The 21,848-nt window shown below is 46.8% G+C and overlaps 1 protein-coding gene across 1 annotated transcript in view; it reads right to left on the bottom strand.

The window, feature by feature from the left end:
• The window catches only part of KCNK9 (potassium two pore domain channel subfamily K member 9), a 79,212-nt gene that overhangs the window by 13,546 nt on the left and 43,818 nt on the right, over positions 1–21,848 (bottom strand). The gene's annotated exons all lie outside the window — the stretch shown is intronic.

The raw sequence follows: 21,848 nt of genomic DNA on the forward strand, positions 1-21,848 counted from the left end.
GGAGTTTACCTTAGGAGGGGTTTGGGGGCATATCTATAACCTGCAGGGAGGGAAAGAGAAGAACAAGACAGAAGCAGTGAAGAAAGGTCACATGGGGACTGGGGCATTCCACCTGGGATGGAGTTTGGAGCCTGCCCAAATCCCGAAGGGAGGGGTAGAAGAGAACAGGAAAGAAACAGTGAAGAAAGGTCCTTTGAAGTGGGGGGTTGTGGGGGTGGCAGTGATTTGGAGCATTTCAGTTGGGAGAGGAGTTTTGGGGGCATTCCACTGTCCTTCGAACAACAACAAAAAAAAGTTTTTAAAAAGAAAAACAGCAATATTTGCTACTAAGAAAACTGCAACGATACCAAGCCCGGAGAATAAAATTAAACATGCCCACCATGGACCAAATTAAGAATGCTAAGTGTTGCCTGCTAGACTCGGTGCTGGTGCTGATGCCTTGTCGTCCACCGCCTCCTTCCAACCTCACAACGACCCTATAAAATAGGCATGAAGAATCCAACACCACCGACAAAAAAACTGAGTTACTTAATAGCAGAGTAATTTAATTTCTTCAGAGTTGGGATTTGAAAGGACTCTTCTCAGTCACCAAGTACGTGGCTTAAAAGTAGAGAGTATGAATCGAGAGAGAGAACTGCAAGTGGAACATAAGTGCCATGAGGACAAAGATGTTTATCTGCTTTGTTCAACGCTGTACCCCCGCACACCTAGAGTCATGAATACCTAGCGTGTAAAATATTTCTTTCATAAAGGAATAAATGTGTGCCACTGTGGTATGCAGACTTGTCAGCAAAGCGACAACAAATAAACCTTAGAGACCCATGTGTGTAAATGCTGTTGAAATCCTTCACCTAACTTCCCAGCACCTCACTTCGTTGATCCCCTGCATCGAGTGTACAAAGTCGATTCAGTATTTCCTCACATTCACAATGAGGACAGTGGTGCTAGGAAGGTAGAGCTACCTGCTAGGGTCAGTCATCCAGGTGGTCGGCGATCATGTCAGAGCCAGAATAATATCTACGCAATGTGGCAGAAGGAACATAAGACTCGGTCGATTCTAGTTTAAGTTCTGGAGCTAATATTGCCTAGAATAAAAAACCTGGATCATGAGCGTGATTTGGAATGAGAATTCCGAGGATGAACGTGGCCTTCCAATAGATCAAATCCTGTCCCATCAAGAAAGGCCTCCCACACTTTCATGGGCCCATGGTCACTTAACCAGCAGCATTATCTTGGGCCCCAGAAGACCTCTTCCAACTGAGGTTTCTCTGTTACATGGGATATATGCTGAGATGGGATAATATTAATTCCCAGGCAGGGTTGTTGTTCAAATCTGCTGAGATCAGAAAGCACCTAGCCCAGGTGATACACAGTAGGGGCCTACCAGACCCCAAGACCTCCATCCCTCGCACTGTCTCCCACAGGAGGCCTATTCTGACTGCTCCAGCCCACGCCTATCTGCCAGGACTTCAGACATAGGGGAACAGCTCTTTGAGGACAGCTTACGTCCAATCGTAGACAATGGAGGCCACACAACAATGGGACATCTTTAAAGAGCTCCTTTAAAAGGCTGTTAACCCTGAATTGTCTAGCCTGAGAAAATATTCTTTAAGAATGAAGGCAGAACACATTTTCAGATTAAAGAAAGCTTGTTACCAGCAGATCTGCTCAGCACACTTCCTAAGGGAAGTTCTGCTTAGAAGGAACTGATACCAGATGGAGACAGGTCTTCAGGAGCGAGTGAAACATACCTTGATAAACAAATGAGTTTATATTTATACAAAATGCTGGGAGGGAAATCCCACTCTGTCCCCATGTAGCTCACCTGTGTCGCCGGTACAAAAGCAAAGTGGACGCTGGAGAACAGTAGATTGTTAGAAACTTAATATGGTGGAATATTAGCTAGCAGTTCCCAATGTGATATGTTTACTGGAGAAAACTGCACACCAGGGGCTCAGGCCCCCCCCCACATTGCCAACCCATTCCTGTCAGTACAGATGATCAGAAGCAGTTGCCTTTGCATGGCTTTGCATGGGACAGCCGTCCACCTGTGGACCGTCTCAGGGTTACGTCAATTCTGCTGTCTGTCATAGAACAGAATGAGAGAACTTGACCGTTTTGAGGCCTCACAGTATATCTCACAGGTCCATTACAGCAAGAACATTCCTTAGCAAGATGTGTTTGTGAGGCAGCGTGGGAGACGGCCACTGCCAAAGCTCAGGGCCTTTGAATTAACCTGCTAGGGCACAGGACCACTGCTACTCCGGTGAGAGACGAATCACAGACCTCGCACTGCCTGCTGGATGCCTTAGGTTTCCCATCAGGATGCACCCGTCTCCACCCTGCTCTCCACACAGGAGGCTAGCCCGTGTGCGCCACATTAAGGGGTCCTCGCTCCCCTGGTTTCCTGTTGGGTTGCTCCCATGGGCAGCTCCGGTAGGCGGTCAGAGGAAGGGAGGAAGACGAGGGCCTCGGTAATGAGCTGCCTCTGCCAGCCGGTTCCCAGCAGAGAGCTGCTCTCTACAAGTCCCAGTAACTATCGGCTAAGCACGCCCCTGGCTCTGCGTTGTTGCTCTTCCCAGGTACCACCCCTTCCCTTGTGGCTTTGCCTCTGCCCGACCCACACTTTCCAGAAGACTTTACAAAGACCCCGTTAATTAATTACTCAAATTGAAAGGGCTGCTTCCTAACAAGACCCTAATGGACAGACCACATGAATTCTCCACCTCTCTGTCATGCCTGCAACTGATACAGCACTGTGGGTCCCGCGTGCAAACAGGTCTACGCAGATCAAGTCTACACACAGACTACTCATAACATATCCACATGGAACACACACCTGGGTGGGAAACGCACATATGGCATTTCTGGATGCTTCGTACAGAATATACATGGGCAACACTTGAACTCCGTGAACAAGGCTATGTGCTGGGGGGAGTAACTGCACTCATGCCTGGGACGCAGAGGCCCAGCTCACATGCCACCTTTCCTTCCACTGCCTCTGGCCAGAACGCGAGCTCTGAGGAGGGCAGAACCTGCTCCTGACTCACCTCTGCAGATCCCAGAGCCTGGCACAGAGGAAGCACTTGTATGTTAAAGGAATGCGTCACTATGCAAACGCTTTCCATCTTCCAGGGCCTGCCTGGAAGCCCCCACCCCCAGCCCATCGCTGAGCCCACCACCCCGCCTGCTGCGGCTGGGGGCAGCTTTGCCCTGGACACTGCAGCATCCAGCCTGGTTTTCACGGCCCCTTTCATCTATAATACTTGGTGGGTCTCTTTGATCTGTCCTGGGGGAGAGGCTGCATAGAGAAGGGGCCTGCATCTCTTGGCTGCAGCTGGCTAACAGAATAAAACAAAATGAATAGGCTCCATCCTCCTGGATGGGAGAGCAGCAGAGAAAAGGAGTAATAAAACTAATCATTTCTATTGGGTCTGGGGCTCCCTGAAGAGCCAGCTGTGGCTTGCAAGATGCCCCGTGCTCCTCGCTGGCTCCTGTGAGAGTTCCCAGCAGTGTGACAGTGCCACAAGTTTCCCAGACCCGGCTCGGCGCTGCATTAAAGACAACACGCGTGTCCGGCAGGCTCTGCCCACTGGGAAAAGTGAGCGAGGCCGCCAGGCCGTGTGACCAGCCTCCATCCTGACGCTCTGCTGCTTAAGTCTGCACATGACTCCTTCCTGTGCCCTGGGAATCGAGGCCCATCCACAGCTGCCTGTAAATGACCTTTCCAGACATACACAGCACTTCACAGTTTGCAAAGCTCCCCTGCTGTGGAGTGCCCCTCTGTGAAAACCACCCTAATCTCCCTGCCAGAAACGGTCGACCTGGCTTTGAACTCCCACTCTGGGATGCTGGGTGGACTGGACAAGATTGCCCCTGGCATCGGGCCACCCATGTTGGAGCCCTGACTCTGCCCCTTAGGGATCATGGGCGGTCACCTCCCTTCCCAGGCCTCCCATTTTCTTCTGTCAAGTTCACTGCAACACCAGTCTCCCAGGAAGGCTTGGCTGCTCCCTGAGCAGAAGCGGCCATCAAAGCCAGGTGCCAGGTGTATGTGATCCTAACTGTTTCCTCCAGCCCACAGCTGCCCGGGGCCGTGGACAGACGGCCAGCCCAGGGCAGGAGATGGCCACACAGACATTTGGGCACTGGGAAATCTGCTGGAAGAGAATGAAATATTTATAAAGGACATGCAAGGTTTTTGTGCTGGTAGGAATTCAATAGGCACAAATCCCATTAAAGAATGACTCAGGGTGGCTTTGGGAAGGGAGGTGCTGGAAAAGAGAGCTGCCCTCCGCCTCTGAGCTTCCTGGCTGGCTCCCCACTTCAGCTGCGACATGCACCCTGCTCAACCTCCCCCCCCCCGCGGTGGCCCTGCTCATGTCCCTAGAGGAGCTCCATGTGATTGCTAAAACCCAGGTGTCTGCAAACACCAGACAGGCAGGTAGATGATCAGTGGCCCCATGGGGGACGGATGAGAGGGCGTGGGCAGCAGTGGTCCTTGAGAGGTTACACAGGACTTGACGGTTTACAAAGCTTTTCTACATTCATTCTGTCATCTCAAAGGGGTGCCCGTGTTGCAGCCGCCGTGGGTTAAATCGCCCGTCTCATGACGTAACAGGCATCACCATGTGGGCTCCTGTGCAGATCTCCATTCACCCCCTAAGAGGGGTGATGCTTCTTGGGTCACCAGCCAAGCCCCGAACCAGTGAGCCTTTTGAGCTTTCCTGCCAGACTTGAAGGGACCCAAAATGTGATGTCCGGAGCCACTGATGTTATTCCAGCACCATGAGGCTGAGCCCACCCACCGAAGAGATTGTCCCGAGGCAGGGGGACATCGTTTCAACCCTGTGTCTGAGGCCAGCCTAGAATAAGTCCTACTCAGACATTCCAGCCTGTGTCCCAGAAAATCTTTTGACTTCAGCCAGTGTTTTGATGGCAGTGGATTGACGCTGAACATGTCCTATGCCTCAGCTTGACTGCAAATGATAACAGCTTTGTGTTGCTAACGAAGCACTTTGCAATTCAAATGCCCCTGCACCACGGTCTGTCACACAAGCCACCCCAGGTCTGTCCCAGGGGGGATGGACAGGTGAGGCGAACCAGGTCTGCTGGCAGACGGTGGCCAGCGAGAGAGCCAGGTCGTCTGGGAGAGCAGCTGCTCCCCAGCCCAGCAAGCAGGGCTGCGGGCCAGGGCGACCCGATTTCCTGATTTTAAAAGAGAAGCTGGAAATACAGATTTTTCTTTTTTTTTTTTTAGTGGGGGATCTAATTGGTGTCTGATTAAACATTTTAAAAATGTGGCGCTGGCCAAACAAAAAAGACAAGACAGACCATCTCTCTGTGTAAAGCAGAGGTCATGATGCTCCAAAAAATGAGAAGAGGGAGAAGACAGAAGAGATGGGAGGAAAGGGACACGGGCGGCGTGGGGACAGGGGGAGGTGCGTGAGCAGCGCCCCCACCAAGCCCCTTCCCACGCTCTCACTCCCCTCCCCTCCCTCCTGCCCTGTGAGCCCACAGACGGTTCTGATAAAGGCGGCAAGAGCTGGCGTCACCCAGAGCGCACCTCCCCCAAATGGGCTGAGGTCGGCCCTGCCCCACAGCACTGAGGAGAGCCGCGTGCAGGTGGGCAGTACGGAGGGCCCTCCCGCACTCCCCGTGGGGAACTCCACCCCACAGAATGCGTGAGCCCATTTCACAGGCGAGAAGGCTGAGGGCCCTCGGATTCCAAGCCCTGGGCCCTTCTCGGAGAAGGGAGCCACCGGAGGCCCCGGTGACTTGCTTGTTCAGAGGGCGGCACTGTGTTCTCGGGAGGAAAATCTGGCAGATTTGGAGTTTTATTTAATGAAGCAGTAATTCCCTCCTAGGCTTTTGTATTAACAAGTCCCCCAAACATTCCCTTCTGGCTTCTCAGCATTTTATGTCTAAAGGGTGCAAGGGGACTGAAAAAAACCATTTTTTTAAGTATGCGAAAGCTTGAGAGGCACATGTTTCTGACAACAGGTTATGACAGCCCTTTCTCCTCTTCTGTCGCGTGGGGGGGTCCCACTGGGAGGAGCCCCTTCCTGGGGGGCTGGGGGGGCCGGGACGAGGGGCCCCGGGTGAGAGCAGAGCCTGCCTGGCCACAGGGGACCTCCACACTCGGACCAGCCTGGCGTCTGCTCTCACTGCTGAGCAGACTTTCACATTCATCTCCCGGCTGCTCTGTGATGATCACTCCAGGGTCCCTCCAGAGGGCCCAGCACCTCCCAGATGGGGACCTCACAGAGACCGTGGTCCACACGCCGGCTGGGCCTCCTCACTGCTCTGGGGCTGGGCCTCCAGGGCCCATCTCCTTCGTGTAATGAGGATCCAGTGGGAGTCACATCAAGTGTCCTTGTCCCCATTGTAGGCATGAGGAAACTGAATCTGGGCAGCCAGGCTCCCCTCCAGTTCCCACAGTGACCCTGCAGGCATCAGGAAACCACTCACATCGTGAGCAGAAATGACGCCCCCATTGCGGACAGGGTGACCGCCCCAGAAGTCAGCGAGAGAGAGGGAGGGCTTTCGTTTGCTTGGCAATGTTCTCCTAGCTCAGACCCAAGTAACAACAACAAAAAAACATTCTTTAAAAATTATTTTTAGCAATTCTACTCCTAGGTATGTATGTAAAAGAATTCAAAACAGGTATTCAAATGCGCGTACGCCCATATTCCTAGCAGCACTATGCACGATAGCCAAAGGGGAGAGGACTAAGTGTCCACCAATGCATGTGCGTGACAAGATGTGGTCTAGACGTACAAACAGAATCTTACTCAGCCTTAAGAAAGGACGGACGTGCTGACAGGCGCTGCACTGTGGGTGAGCCTTGAAACATCAGCCAGACACAAAAGACCATACACTGTATGACTCCATTTACACAAAATGTCCAGAACAGGCGAATTCAGACAGAAAGCAGGTTAGCGGTTGTCTGGGGTGGGGGAGAGGAGACTCAGGCGAGGTTGCTGGATGGGTCTGGGGTGTCCTTCTGGGGTGACGGAAATGTCTGGGAACTTGATAGACGTGGTGGTTGCACAATATTGTGAATGTGCTAAATGGAGACCAGAACTGTCCACTGAACTGCCCACTATAAAATGTTAACTTTATGTTATGTGAATTTTATTTACTTCAATGAAAAAGGGTGTGTGTGTGGGGGGGGGTCAGGGAGCTTTTGTTAAAAGCCAAACTCTTCCCATGGTGCACATGGGGAACGGAGCCTGGAAGGATGAAGGAAGTGGGGGGTGGGGGGTTTAGGGTCCTGGAAAGATGGGGCCAGCGGGCCTGGGCCTGCTCCACACAGGTCCCCGGGGCCGGGGCTGCTCAGCAGCAGCCTGGGGTCGCAGCCCCCGCACCGCGCTGGCCCTCCCAGCCCCCAGACACTCATATTTGGGGCTTGGAACCACAGAGGCATGGAACCATGCCACTGCAAGAGATTCGAGGTCTTCCATCCACCAAATGAGTTTGCTTTTGCAGAGAAAGGTTCACATAAAATGTGGTCAATAAAGGACTTAATGGGCTGAAATGATGGTGAAAGCCTCCAGACCTCGACATTCTCACGTCCACGCGCTAACGAGCCGCAGGCCGCCGGAGTCAACGCACGAAGATGCAAGGGCGCCCTCTGGCGGGCGCTCGCGCGGCTGCGGAAACGCCGATGCTGCCGCAGCGCGGACGCCCGCGTTTCCCCTGGGGCCGCGTCCAGCACCAAGGAACCACAGGGAAAAGCCATTCATCTTTTTTTCATCGATGATGTGCTACGTGGTGAGTTTCCCCCCAGAAGTTGCCATCAATCAAGGGCAGCACTGACAAAATATAATAATAATAATAATATGATGATGACCACAATCATTTATTGAGGGCATACAAGGTGCTAGGAACGGAGCTAAAATGTTTCACGGTTCTTAACTCACTTATTCTTGAGGGAGAGGGACTCCTCTTTGCAAGGTGAGTGGTGTTCTCGCTGTAGCATGGATGAGAAACACGGGGCAAACTGTTACCTTGCTACGCCCCCAAGTCAGGCCGACCTGGGTCCCCATCCTGGGTCCCTGTTCTCAGCCAGTCCCCACACTGCAGACAGTTGCTGGTTTGTGGGGGAACTTGACAGAAGCCTGTGTTTTACTTCTGGTCTCTTCTATCCCCTCCCCATAAAATTCTGCTCTTGCTCTTCCATTCTACTCTCCCTCCCCCCCAAAAAAACACAAAACTACAAGGAAATGTGGGGCAACAAATCTAAATTTAAAAATAAAGTCCATAGGAAAAATGAGAAAACCTGGCTGACTTTTGAAAAGTCTATGGTAGAATAATATGCTAGAAAATTTAAAGTCAAGCTTAATATCCATGAGTAACCACTCATTAATAATTGATCCTTTTTGTAAAAGAAGTGTAACTAAGTCTAAGATATTACAACTTGTGCTTTATTTCTGTTTGCTGTGGAGAATCTCTTTCCTGGCTGGAGTGTATGACAGGGAGGGAGCAGGCGGAATTCACACAGGGGCATCCGATGGGGCAGGACAGAGCCTTGAATGCTGAGTTACTTGTGAGTCTAAGTGCTGGCCACACCTGGCGGGCGGCCATGGCCCCCACAGCCCTTCCACCCCCGTGTGCTGGTCCCCCAGCTCTGTTCAGGCTCTTCCTGACCCCTCACAGGGCTGATCCCTCCCTAAACGCAGCCTTCTCCAAAAGGTTCTCTTCTCCTTACTCTGAATTCTCAAAGGCGCTCTGGGCACACAGGGATCCAAGGGACATGGAGTTAGGACACCAAGACGGGCGTCCTGATCTGTGAAAGGAGCGTGATTCGAACCTGTGGGGTCAACAGGGCCAGGGGAGGCCAAAAGGAACAGAGGCTTTGGAGTTGAAAATGATAAACGATGAATGTCTGTGCCTCTCAGTCACCTGATGAGCTGAAATGAAAAGGTGTTGCTGGCGGCTTTGAAAGCATTGCTTCCCAGACTTGGGTTCACAGGGATGGGAGCAGCTGGATCGTGTTACAGGGCAGGTCCTGAGTCAGGAGGTCTGGAGCCTGGGACTCTGCATTCTACTAGCTCCCTAGACCTCCCACTGCGTGGGGGGGGGTTGCTCTAAAGAGAAGCAGTGGCAGTCGGAGCTGGTTGGGGTCAGTGCCAGGCCTTAGGAGAGCCACCAGGCCTGTTCTAAGCACATTGGGCAGTTAGGGTTGAGCTCACTTCACACTCAGTGTCAGCACGTGCTGGGGTCTGGTGGCAGCAAATTGGCTTCCAGGGCCTCAGGTGTTGAGAGATGCTTATTTTGTCAAGCAGCAACAGAAGCAGGTGGATTTAGCAGAGTCTGCAAGTGCCTGCCCACATATGCGCCCTCCCCCTGGGCACTCAGCTGGCCCACACGGTCTCTGGCAAGTAGGCATGGCCATAGGACTCGGTGCCAGGCAGCAGGGTTCCAGGCCCGGCCTCAGGATATTCTCTCTCTCTCCCCGCCCACTCCCCCCACCCCTCACTCTGCCTGAAAGGTGGAGAGGGCTCAGGCTGTGGGGATGGGTGGGGCCTCCGGCTGTTAGGAGCCGGGGTTACTGAATGCTTGTGCAGAAGAGCTCCTACTGTCTGCAGGGGCTGTGCCTGCAGCCAGCTCACAGGAACAAGTTAGAGGTTATCTGCCCGCATGGAGGCTGGACACAGCAAGTCTGTACAGACTGGCGTCATGACCTGGTCATCGTGTCCAACAAGATCCGAGGACAACTGGACTGTGGTGCAGACGGACAGTCCACAAAGCCCTGCTGTGCCCCGTTCTCACAGCCACCGGGCATGGCCGCGTCCATGTCACAGGTGCGACAACCGGTCTCAAGGACCTGATTAGCTGTGTGATCTTGGGGACACCCCATTCGCAGTGGGGCGAGGCCTGGGACATGGCTGTGACTGTACAGTGCAGCCTGGTATAGGTGCTCACAACCCCCGTGCGGTGTGCTGTCACACACATATACCTAGACACAGATACAGCTACACACACACACACACACACACACACACACACACACACACAGCCCAGGGCCACACCTCTCCCAGAACCTCCCTTATTTAACAGTAACCCAGTGTCTCCAGTCTCAAGGCCGAGTGGGGAAACCTGGCTAAGAGGCTGACCAGCTGCGCCCAACTTCTACTCCTGTGTGACAGGAAAATGCTTCAGCACCTCACGCCCTGGTCTGTCCTGGAGGCCAGCTGAACAGCACTGCAGCGTCCCCCGCGGCTGGCTGTGAGCCGTAGAGAAGGTGCCAGGTGCCAGGTAAGGGCCTCCCCTGGGACCATACAGTGTTTTCTGTTTTCACTCTCCTTCCCCACGCCCCTCCGATTTAGCTCCATCAGCTTGTTTTCTATACTATGGGTATGTTTCTGTTCTGTTGCTCATTCCTGTCTTTTATTTTGTTAAGTGAAATCACACGGCACTGGTCTTGCTCTGTCTGAATTATGTCACTCAGCATAATGCCCTCCAGGTCCACCCATGTTGTTGCAAAGAGCAAGGTTTTGTTCTTTTCATGGCTGCGTAATATTCCATTGTACCTGTGTGCCACGTCTTCTTTATCCGTTCATCTATGGGTGGGCATCTAGGTTGCTTCCATAACTTGGCTGTTACTGGTAACGCTGCAGTGAACATAAGGGCTCATCTATCTTTTCAAGTTAGTGTTTGTGTTTTCTTTGGGTAAATACTCAGAAATGGAATTGCTGGGTCAGATGGCAGCTCTATTTTTAATTTTTGAGGAACCGCCATACTATTTTCTGTGGTGGCTGCACCAATTTGCAAGCCCACCAACAGTGCATGAGGGTTCCCTTTTCTCCACATCTCCCCAACACGTTCGATTTATTGATGACAGCCATCCTGACAGGTGTGAGGTGATATCTCATTGTGGTTTTAATTTGCATCTCCTTGATGATTAGTGAGGGTGGGCGTCTTTTCACATGTCTGTTGGCCATCTGTGTGTCCTCCTTGGAGAAATGTCTATTCAGGTCTTCTGTCCATTTTCTAATTGGTTGTTTGTGGGGGTTATTTTGTTTTTGTTTGGTTCTTTTTTTTTTTTTGGTGTTAAGTTGTATGAGTTCCTTTTATTTTGGATAGTTACCCCTTACCACATATATCATTTGCAAATATCTTCTCTCGTTCAGCAGGTTGTCCTTTCGTTTTGTTGATGGTTTCCTTCACTGTGCAAACAGTTTTTAGTTTGATGCAGTCCCATTTGTTTGTTTTTTGTTTCCCTCGTCCGAGGAGACGAATGCAAAAAGATATTGCTAAGGACAGTGTCAACAAGTTTACTGCCTATGTTTTCTTCTGGTTTTAGAGTTTGGTTTCCGGTCTGACAGTTAAGTCTTTTATGCATTTTCAGTTTATTTTTGTATATAGTGTAAGTAGTCCAAATTCATTTTTTTTGCATGTATCTGCCCCGTTTTCCCAACACCACGTATTAAAAAGGCTGTCCTTATCCCCATTTTATATCTTTGCCTCCTTTGTCATAGATTAATTGACTGTACAAGTGATGACTTATTTCTGGGCTCACTATTCTATTCCATTGATTTAAGTATATTTTTTTATTACACTAACATACTGCTTTGATTACTGTAACTTTATAGTAAAGTTTGATACCAGGAAGCATGATACCACCCACATTGCTCTTTCTCAAAATTTCTTTAGCTATGTGGGGTGTTTTATGGTTCCCTATACATTTTAGGATGAGTTGTTCCAATTCTGAGAAGAATGCCATAGGTATTGTAATAGGGATTGCATTGAATCTGTATATTGCTTTAAGTAGTAAGGACATTTTAACAATATTAATCCTTCCTACCCACGAGCAAGGTATATCCTTCCATTTATTTATGTCTTCTTCAACTGCTTCCTTCAACGCCTTATAGTTTTCAAAGTATATTTCTTTCACCTCTTCAGTTAAATTTATTCCTAGATATTTATGCTTTTTGATGCAGTTGGGTAAAAATGGGATTGTTTTCTTCATTTCTCCTTCTGAAATGCAAGCGATTTCTGGGTATTGACTCTGTATCCTGCAGCTTAACTGAATTCATGTGTAAGTTCTAATAGTTTGGTGGAATCTTGGGGGTTTTCTATAGGTAGTGTCACGCCATCTGCAAGTAATGAGAATTTTTCTTCTTCCTTTCTGACTTGGATACCTTTTATTTCTTTTTTTGCCTCAATGCTCTGGTGAGGACTTCAGTACTAGATTAAACAGAATGGTGAGGGGGGCATCCTTGCCTTGTTCCTGATCTTAAAGGAAAAGCTTTCAGTTTTTCACCATTGAGCATGATGTTAGCTGTGGGTTTGCCACTTTATTGAGTTTTTGTCATATGATTTGTTTGCATCTATTTAAATATGGTTTTGTCCTTTATTTTATTAATATGATGTATTACATTGATTTATAGATGTGACTCATCCTTGCATCCCTGGGATGAAAACCACTTGGTCATGGTGTATAATCCTTTTAATTTATTGTTGAGTCTGGTTTGCTAATATTTTGTTGAGAATTTTGGTATCTATGTTCATCAAGAATATTGGCCTGTAATTTTCTTTTTTTTTTTTTTGGTAAGGTCTTTGTCTGGTTTTTGTATCAGGGTAATTCTGGCTTCGTAGAATGAATTTGAAAGCATTCCTTCCACTTCAGTTTTTTTTTTAATAGTTTAAGAAGGCTAGGTATTAATTGTTCTCTGAATGTTTGGTAGAATTCACCTGTAAAGCCATCTGGTCCTGGACTTTTATTTTGGGGGAGTTTTTTTTATTACACTTAATGTGACATTTTAAGGCCATTATTTCCTTATTAATTTTCTGTCTGGATGATCTAGCCATTGATGTGAATGGTGTATTAAAATCCTCTACTATTATATTACTGTAGACTTCTCCCTGTGTGCACCCATTAATTGCTTTATATATATATATATATTTTTTTTAAGTGCTCCTATATGGGTGTGTAGATATTTATGGTTGTGATATCCTCTTCTTGGTTTAACCCCTTTACAATTATGTAATATCATTGTTTATTACATTTTTTTGTTTTAAAGTCTATTTTGTCTATTCTCCTTTTTATTTGTATGGAATATCTCTTTCCATCCCTTCATTTTCAGCCGGTATGTGTCTTTTGAAGTCTCTTGTAAGCAGCATATAGATAGGTCATGTTTTTTAATGCATTCAGCCACCTTATGTCTTTTTATTGGTGCATTTAATCCATTTACAGTTAAAATAATTATTGATAAATATGTACTTATTGCCATTTTGTTAATTATTATTTTTTGGTTATTTTCATAGTTTCCTCTGTTCCTTTCTTCTTCCCTTGTGGTTTGCTGGTTTTCTTTGGGGTTTTTTTTGTTGTTTGGTTGGGGTTGTTTTTTTTGGGGGGGGGTCCATTCTATTTATTCTTTGTGTATTTTTGTAGGTTTTTGGTTTGTGGTTTATGTATATCATTCTGTATCTACAGCAGTCTATTTTAAGCTGGTAGACATTTGTTTGAATATATTTTATAAGGACTACATTTTTTACTCTCCCCTCCACACTTCGTTATTGATGTTATATTTTAGATGTTTTTGTGCTGTGTGTCTCTTAACTACTTATTGTAGTTTGGGTTAAATTTGATACTTTTTCTTTTGACCTTCATAGTAGCTTTTTACATGTCTGATTCACTGTATTTATTAAATATTTGGCTTTACTGGTGAGATTTTTTTTTCATTTCTCATATTTTCTTATTTCTGGTTATGCCCTTTCCTTTTCTGCTTAAAGAAGACCCTTTAACATTTTTGGTAAAGTGGCTTAATGGTGATGAAGTGCTTCAGTTTTTGCTTGAATGGGACTCGTTATCTCTCCTTCAATTTTGAATGATAACCTTGCTGGGTAAATTATTCTAGGTTGTAGTTTCCTTTCTCTCAGCATTTTAAAGATGTCCTGCCACTCCCTCTGGCCTGTCAAGTGGCGGCTGAGAAATCAGCTGATTGTCTTATGGGGCGTCCCTTGTATGTAATTCCTTGTTTCCTTCAAGATCGTCTCTTTATCGTTAACGTCTGCCATTTCACTACAGTATGTCTTGGTGTGGGCCTCTTTGGGGTCGTCATGTTTGGAACTCACTGTTTCGAGTTTCTTTTCCTTTCTTTCTCCTTCTGGGACCTCTGTAACATGAATGTTTGAGTGCCTGATATTATCCCAGAGGTTCCTTAAACTATCCTAGTTTTTTAAAATCGTTTTTGCTGTTCTTATTGGTTGATTTCCACTAGTCTCTCTTCCAGGTTGCTGATATGTTCCTTTATATTAGCTAATCTGCTGTTGATTCCCTCTAATGTATTTTTCATTTCAAGTATTGTATTATTCAGGTCTGCTTGCTTCTTTATTCTGCATGCTAACTCTTTGTTGAAGCTCTCCCTAAGTTCCTATATTCCACTCTCAAGTTCGGTGAACGTCCTTATGACCATTTTTTGTTTGTTTTAAACTTCTTTATCAAGCAAATTACTTACCTCTGTTTCCTCAGAGTTCTTTTTCTGGAGATTTTTCTTCTTCATTTGAGAGAGATTCTTCCATCCTTTCATTTTGTTTGGGAGAGATAGCTGTTTTGTCTAATTCATATAAACATAGAAAGTCAGTCTTTATGTAGCTTTATGTAAGTGGCCTCTGTGTAGGCATTTGTGCTAGGTCATTTTTGCAGGCTGGTAGGAGACAAGTGAGTGCCCAAGGCACTGGCCTTCCCAAGCCGGAGCTGCTCCAGGTGGGGAAGGCGGGTGCATATAGAAATGCCACGTTGGTCCTTCCTGTTCCCTTTGTTCAGGGCAGAAATGGGCTTGAGTGATGTGTCCGGGAACGTGCTGCAGCGACCTTGCAGGCAGGCCAAACTACCTGGATAGAGCCTCCACCTACCTACCCGACAGAGGCGGCGCAGGCTGTCTACAACGGCCCTCACTGGCGCCTCTAACCCTGGAGAATTCACAAGACCACTTTCTGTACAACCGAGAGAGAGACTGCATAGAGAAGACTGGGGGCTGGGGGAGCCCTCTGGGGACTGCGGGAAAAAACCACCAGTGTGTCGCCTTTCTGGGCCGGGCAGATCTGGGACGCTGATTCCAGCCAGGCAGGCACTCACTGCGCCTGGAGTGCTGGCCTGCTAGGCTGCAGTGGCTCCAGCAGGGAGGCCAGGTGCTGTGGTGACACCCTGTTGTTCCCGCTTCCTCCGTTTGGAGGGACAAGGCTCCAGTCACTGTCGCTGGGAATGCGCTGGGGTGATCTTGCAGGTAGGCCAAAGCGCCTGAGTGGACCCCCCAATTCATCAGAATGGAGAAGGACATAAACAATAGTGCTTGCCGGCTCCTCCAGCCCGGAGGGCTCCCACGGCTTCCCGGTCTCTCTATTCAGTCTCTTTCTCTTGGTTGTTGTTCAGAAGCTGTTCATTCAGCTCTCAGTTGTCTCCCAGGAGTAACTGTTGTCTATATACGTGTGTATTTGAGTTTGCTCATGGGAGGGGTGAGTTCAGCGTCCTCCTATGCTGCCGCCATCTTTGGTTTTGCCTTTCGGTTTCCAAGAGGCCCTGTAAACGAGTTCGTCACAGGTGCACACAATTCTTATTTCTTCTGCTTTATGCCTCAGGACCTTTGCTCACGCTGTGCTGCAGCCTTAAACACGGCACCCATCCTCTGCTCCACGCCTTGCTGGAGGGTTCCCTCCCTTATCCCCCAGCCTCGGGCTGGGATGGCTGGCAGAGGAACCCACGGTGCTGAGTCAAAATGCCCCGGCTTCTTGGCTCCCTTAGGTCGGTGGTCTCAAGCTCAAATGACTTCAGGACAAGGTGTCAGTCACACGGAAGCAGGACGTGTTGTGAGGTCTGAGGGAGGTGGGGACCCTGACCAAGGAAGAGGGCCAGATGCCACCACTCAGCTCCAGGCAGCCACTGCTTTCGGGAGGGTGGCCCAGACAACCCGGCCTGCCTCTTCTTGGGAAGGCAGGCATCCAGGTGCATCTGTGTGCAGGCCACACACCAAACATCTGCAAAGCCCCTGTCTTTCTAATGAGTCTTCCCCGTCCTCCGGGCAAGGAAGCCTGTGTGTCTGTGCCAGGGGGCTCCCACTTGACCTCCCTGTAGCCTCACTCCCCTCGGCCCATGGGTCAAGAGAGCACACATTCACGGTCACAAGCCCTGCAGGACAGCACTCTCTCTCGAGATCTCCTACACCTTCCCATCCCCCTCAAGGCCCCTTTATGGAAGACGCCTGGCTTTTCTGCCCTGGAGGGGCCAAGTCTCCCATGCAGGTCTGTCTGTCTACTCTAGACAAGCCGGAGCACCTCTAGGGCAGGCTCTGACCCTAATTTGTTTCTGGAGCCCTTGGGCCAAGCCTGGCCTGAGGGAGGGAGGTAGCCACTTGCCAAACGGCTAGACCAAGGAGGCTCCTTTGATGTTTCTCCTGCCCGCATCACTCCACCCTGGACTGAAGTCATGAGTAAATGGGACCCTCGGAGTGGAGAGGCAGTAGGTAGATTATAAAGAATGTAGCCAAGGATGTGACTCAGCATCATGGCAGAGTAAGAGGACTCCATTGTTTTCTTCCCTTAAATTTACAAGTCAGACAACAATAACTCAACAAAGGATCCCCTGCTCGACACACAAACATGCCTGGAAGATCTGTGCGTCAGGACATGTGAAGGTGGGTATATTGGGGAGAGTAGGAGGGGCAGGACACAGGGAACGACCAGGGTGGTGGCCTCAGATGCAGTTCCGCACCCCCCACAGCTCCAGTGAGCATGAAAGCAAGGGAGAAGTCAGACTGCAACCCTCACACTGGCCTGGAGCTTCAGAAGGGCAGAAGCAGCCCCCCTCTCCCAGAAAAGCCATCCTCCTGTCCCCTGCTCCCCATCACAGCAGTCGGGTAGAGGTAACTGGGAAGCCTTAAACAATACAGCAGTGCCTACAGCCATTCTTGGCAGTGGGTGGAGATGTGAGATCATGAACTTGCCTCCTTTGCCCTGCCCATCCCAGCAGAGCCTGGTAAAGAAAATTTAAACATCCCAAATGAGACAAGAGAGAGTGGAAGGCAATATTCCAAATGTTGAAAGACAGGAACCATCAGCCAAGCTGAGAGAATTTACCACTATAAGACCTGTGTTACAAGAAACATTGCAAGGAGCTCTTCTACTGGAAACCACAAGACAAAAGTATACAAAATTTGAGTAAGATGACAGAAGCAGGAAACTGCACATAATCTTCAGGATAGGCTATTAAATACTTAATTATTGAACATAAAGGTTAAAAGGAGAAAAGGAGCATTAAAAATAACTACTCCAATTTGGTAATGAATGTACAAAATAAAAAGGGATAATTTGTAACAACGAAATCATGAAAAGGGAGGAGGAAAAGGACTGAATGTATACAGGAGAATAAGAGGCAATCAAAAGAAAAAAGGCTATTGTGTGTACAAGACATTTTACACAAACTTATTGGTAACCACAAAACAAAAAATCCAGAGCTGACACATGAAACATAAAAAAAGAAACAAAGAAATATCATAGAAAACTGCCAAACTAAAATAGCAAACATAAACACAAGGGAAAAGAACAGAGCAACCAGAAAACAAAAGATAAAATCACTATAGTAAGTCTTATATATCAATAATCACCCTAAATGTAAATGAATGAAACTCACCAATCAAAAGGTACAGAGTAGCAGGATGGATTAAAAAATAAGACCTAACTATATGTTGCCCGCAGGAGTCTCATCTCAGCTTTAAAGGCAAACATAGGGCCGGCCGAGTGGCGCGATGGCTAAGAACTCGCTTGGGATGCCAGAGGGCCCCGGTTCGGATCCCACATATGAGGGCCAGTGACCCTGCCCTCCACAGCTAAGATGCTGAACAACAGCTCAACCTGGAGCTGGGCTGTTGTGAGTCGCCGGCGACGGCGTGGGCTGCAGTCCCTGTGGCAGTGGGTTGCCATGGGCTACCGTGTGTGGCCAGCAGCTAGCGTGAGCGGCCAGCAGCCGCAGTGAGCGGCCGTCCAGAAGCCGGTGACTGATCTGCCTCGCCAGAGAAGAGCGCAATGATGGTGCCAACTTGGGCCAGTGAAGCAACGTCCTCCACAACTAGACTGAAGAACAAAACGACAGCAACTTGTCTGTTCCCCTTTCCCCAATTCCCCAGCACTGTTCCCATCCCCCCAATTCCCCAATAAAAATCTTTTAAAAAAATAAAAAAAAAATAAAGGCAAACATAGGCTCAAAGCAAAGGGGAGGAAGATGATACTTCAAGCAAATGGCATCCAGAGAAAAGTGGGTCTAACAGTACTTATACCGGATAAAATTGATTTCAAGATAAAAAAGGTAACAAGAGCCAAAGATAGACGTTTTATAACAACAAAGGGAACAGGCAATCCATCAAGAAGACATAACACTTACCAATATGTGTACATCCAACCTGGGACCACCAAAATATATAAAGCAATTACTACTAACAGAACTAAAGAAACTGACAAAAATACAATTATAGCAAGGGACCTGAATATCCAATTGACAGCAATTGATAGATTATCCCTATAGGAAGGTAATAAGGAAATATTGGCATTAAAGTGCACATTAGAGCAAATGATCTTAATCAATAAGTTATGGACCTTTCCATCCTAAAATGACAATACATTCTTCTCAGTTGTACATGGAACATTCTCAAGGAGAGAAAATATGTTGGGGCACAAAATTAGTCTCAACAACTTTATGAAGACTGAAATCATACCAAGCATATTTTCCAACCACACTGGTGTGAAACTGGAAATTAATTACAAAAAGAAAGTTGGAAAAAAGACACAAGGAGGTTAAATAACATGCTACTGAACAACTATTGTGTCAAAGAAATAAAAGAACAGATCAAAAGATACATTGAGACAAATGAAAATGAAAATACGACCTATCAAAAATTTTGGGAGGCAAAAAAGGTGGTACTAAGAGGCAGGTTTATAGTATTACAGGCCTACTTCAAGAAACAAGAAAAATCTCAATCTACTAGTATACCTTAAAGAACTAGAAAAAGGACAAAGCCCAAAGTCACTAGAAGAAAGGAAATAATAAAAACAGAGCAGAAACAAATGAAATAGAAAACAAAAAGATAATAGAAAAAATTAATACAACAAAGAGCTTGTTTTTTTAAAAAGATAAAATGACAGACCTGTGGCTAGACTCACTAAGGAAAAAAGAGAAAAGACTCAAATAAAATCAGAAATGAAAGAGAAGTTACAGTGGACACAAGAGAAATACAAAGGATCATACAAAAATACTATGAAAGGCTATACGCTACCAAATTCAATAACCTAGAAGAATTGGACAAATTCTTAGGAATATACAACCTTCCTAGACTGAATCATGAAGAATTGGAAAACCTAAATAGACCAATTACTAGTAAGGTAATTGAAACAGTAATCAAAAAACCTCCAAAAAAAGCAAAAGTCCAGAGCCAGAGGGCTTCACTGGTGAATTCTACCAAACATTCAAAGAAAATTTAATACCTATCCTGTATATTGAAAATGGGGGACTACTTCCTAACTCATTTTACGAGGCCAAAATTACCCTGATATCAAAACCACGCAAGAACAACACAAAAAAAGAAAATTACAGACCAATATCTCTGATGAACATAGATACACAAATCCTAAACAAAATACCAGCTAATCAATATAATACATTAAAAGGGTCATTCATATACCATGATCAAGTGGGATTTATTCCAGGGATGCAAGGATGGGTCTACATCTGCAAATCAGTCCATGTGATACATATTAACAAAATGAAAAATAAAAATCATATGATCATCTCACTAGATGCAGAAAAGCTTCTGACAAGATACAATATCCATCTGTAATAAAAATAATAAAATGGGTACAGAAGAAAAATACCTCAACATAATAAGGACTACTTATGACAATCCCTTGGTTAACATCATGCTCAATAGTGAAAAGCTGATGTCTTATTTCTGATCTTAAAGGAAAAGCTAAGTATGCCCCTCCCACCACCACTGCTATTCAACATAGTACTGGAAATCCTAGCCAGAGCAATCAGGAAAAAAAAAATTGGAAATGAAAAACTGTTGCTAGCTGCAGATGACATGATTCTATATACAGAAAACCCTAAAGACGTTATCAGAAACTATTAGAAACAATAAAAACAGACAAGTTGCAGGATACAAAAATCAACGCACACAAATCCATTGCATTCCTATATACTAACAATGAAATTTCAGAAAGAGAAATGAAGAAAACCATCCCATTTACAATTGCAACAAAAAAACAAAACAAAATACCTAAGACAAAACTTAACAAAGGAGGTGAACGGCCTGTACACTTAAAACCACAAGACGTCATTGGAAAAAGTAAGAAGACACAAGAAATAAAAAGATAGTCCGTGTTCACAGATTGGAAGAATTAACATTGTTAAAATGGCCATATTACCGAAAGCAATATACAGGTTTAATGTAATCCCCATCCAAATCCCAATGGCATTTTTTCAAAGACATAAAGTAAAAAAATCATCAGATTTGTATGGAACTGAAAAAGGCCCCAAATAGCCAAAGCAATCCTGAGAAAAAAGCACAAAACCAGAGGTATCACGCTCCCTGACTGCAAATTATACTACAAAGCTATAGTAATCAAAACGGTATGTCATTGGCAGTACAACAGACACACAGACCAATGGAACAGAACTGAGAGCCCAGGCATACACCCACATGTATGTGGGCAACTAATTTTCAACAAAGGAGCCAAAAAACATACAATGGAGAAAGGAAAGCTCCTTCAATAAATGGTGCTGGGAAAACTGTAAAGCCACATTGCAAAAGAATGAAACTAGGCTGCTGTCTGACACCATACACAAAAATTAACTCAAAATAGATTAAAGACTTGAATCTAAGGCCTGAAACAATACATAGAAAAAAACCTAGGCACTAAACTTATGGGACCTTGGTCTCAGAGGAGTTTTTGTGAACCTCACCCCAAAAGCAAGAGAGGTAAAAGCAAACATAAATCAATGGGACGACATCAAACTAAAAATCTTCTGCACAGCCAAAGAAACCATCATCAAAACAAAAAGGCCACCAACTGGATGGGAGAAGACATTTGCATATGATGCCTCTGATAAAGGGATAATATCCAAAATATATAAAGAACTCATACAGATCAACAACAACAAAAAGTAAACAATCTGATTATATAATAGGCCAAGGACCTGAACAGACACTTCTCCCAAGAAGACATACAAACGGCCAACCAATACATGAAAACATGCTTGACATCACTAGCTATTAGGGAAATGCAAATCAAAACCACAGTGAGATCCCACCTCACACCTGTTTGAAAGGCTGTCATCGACAAGACAAGAAGTAAGTGCTAGAGAGGCTGTGGGCAGAGGGGCCCCTTGCACGCTGCTGGTGGGAACGCACATCGGTGCGGCATGCAGTTTATCAACAAGGGTATGTCCTGCTAAATGCATCGTTAGGCAATTCCATCACCGTGCGAGCATCCCAGAGAGCGCTTAACACAAACCTGGATGGCAGAGCCTACTACACACCTCGGCTGTCTGCTGTACCGCCGCCATACATGTGGTCTGTCATGCACCGAAACTGTTATGTGGCGCATGACTTGTGTACCTGCCTTTAGATGAGCAGACTGTCACCGTCCAGGGTGGCACCATCCTTCCTTCACGTCTCAGAGGATGAAATGGTGCTTTCACCTCTGCGTCCCCAGTGCCTTCACTCATTCAACAGGTAACTGCTTAGCACCTACCATGTGCCGGGCACTGTGCTAGGCACCAAGGAGCCAAAGAGAGGGATGACAATGATGGTGACGATGGCGACAACGCAGTGATGCTCTGTGTCAGGCACTGT

Source organism: Hipposideros armiger, unplaced genomic scaffold (genome assembly GCF_001890085.2).
Source record: "Hipposideros armiger isolate ML-2016 unplaced genomic scaffold, ASM189008v1 scaffold_574, whole genome shotgun sequence".
Taxonomy (NCBI): Eukaryota; Metazoa; Chordata; class Mammalia; order Chiroptera; family Hipposideridae; genus Hipposideros; species Hipposideros armiger.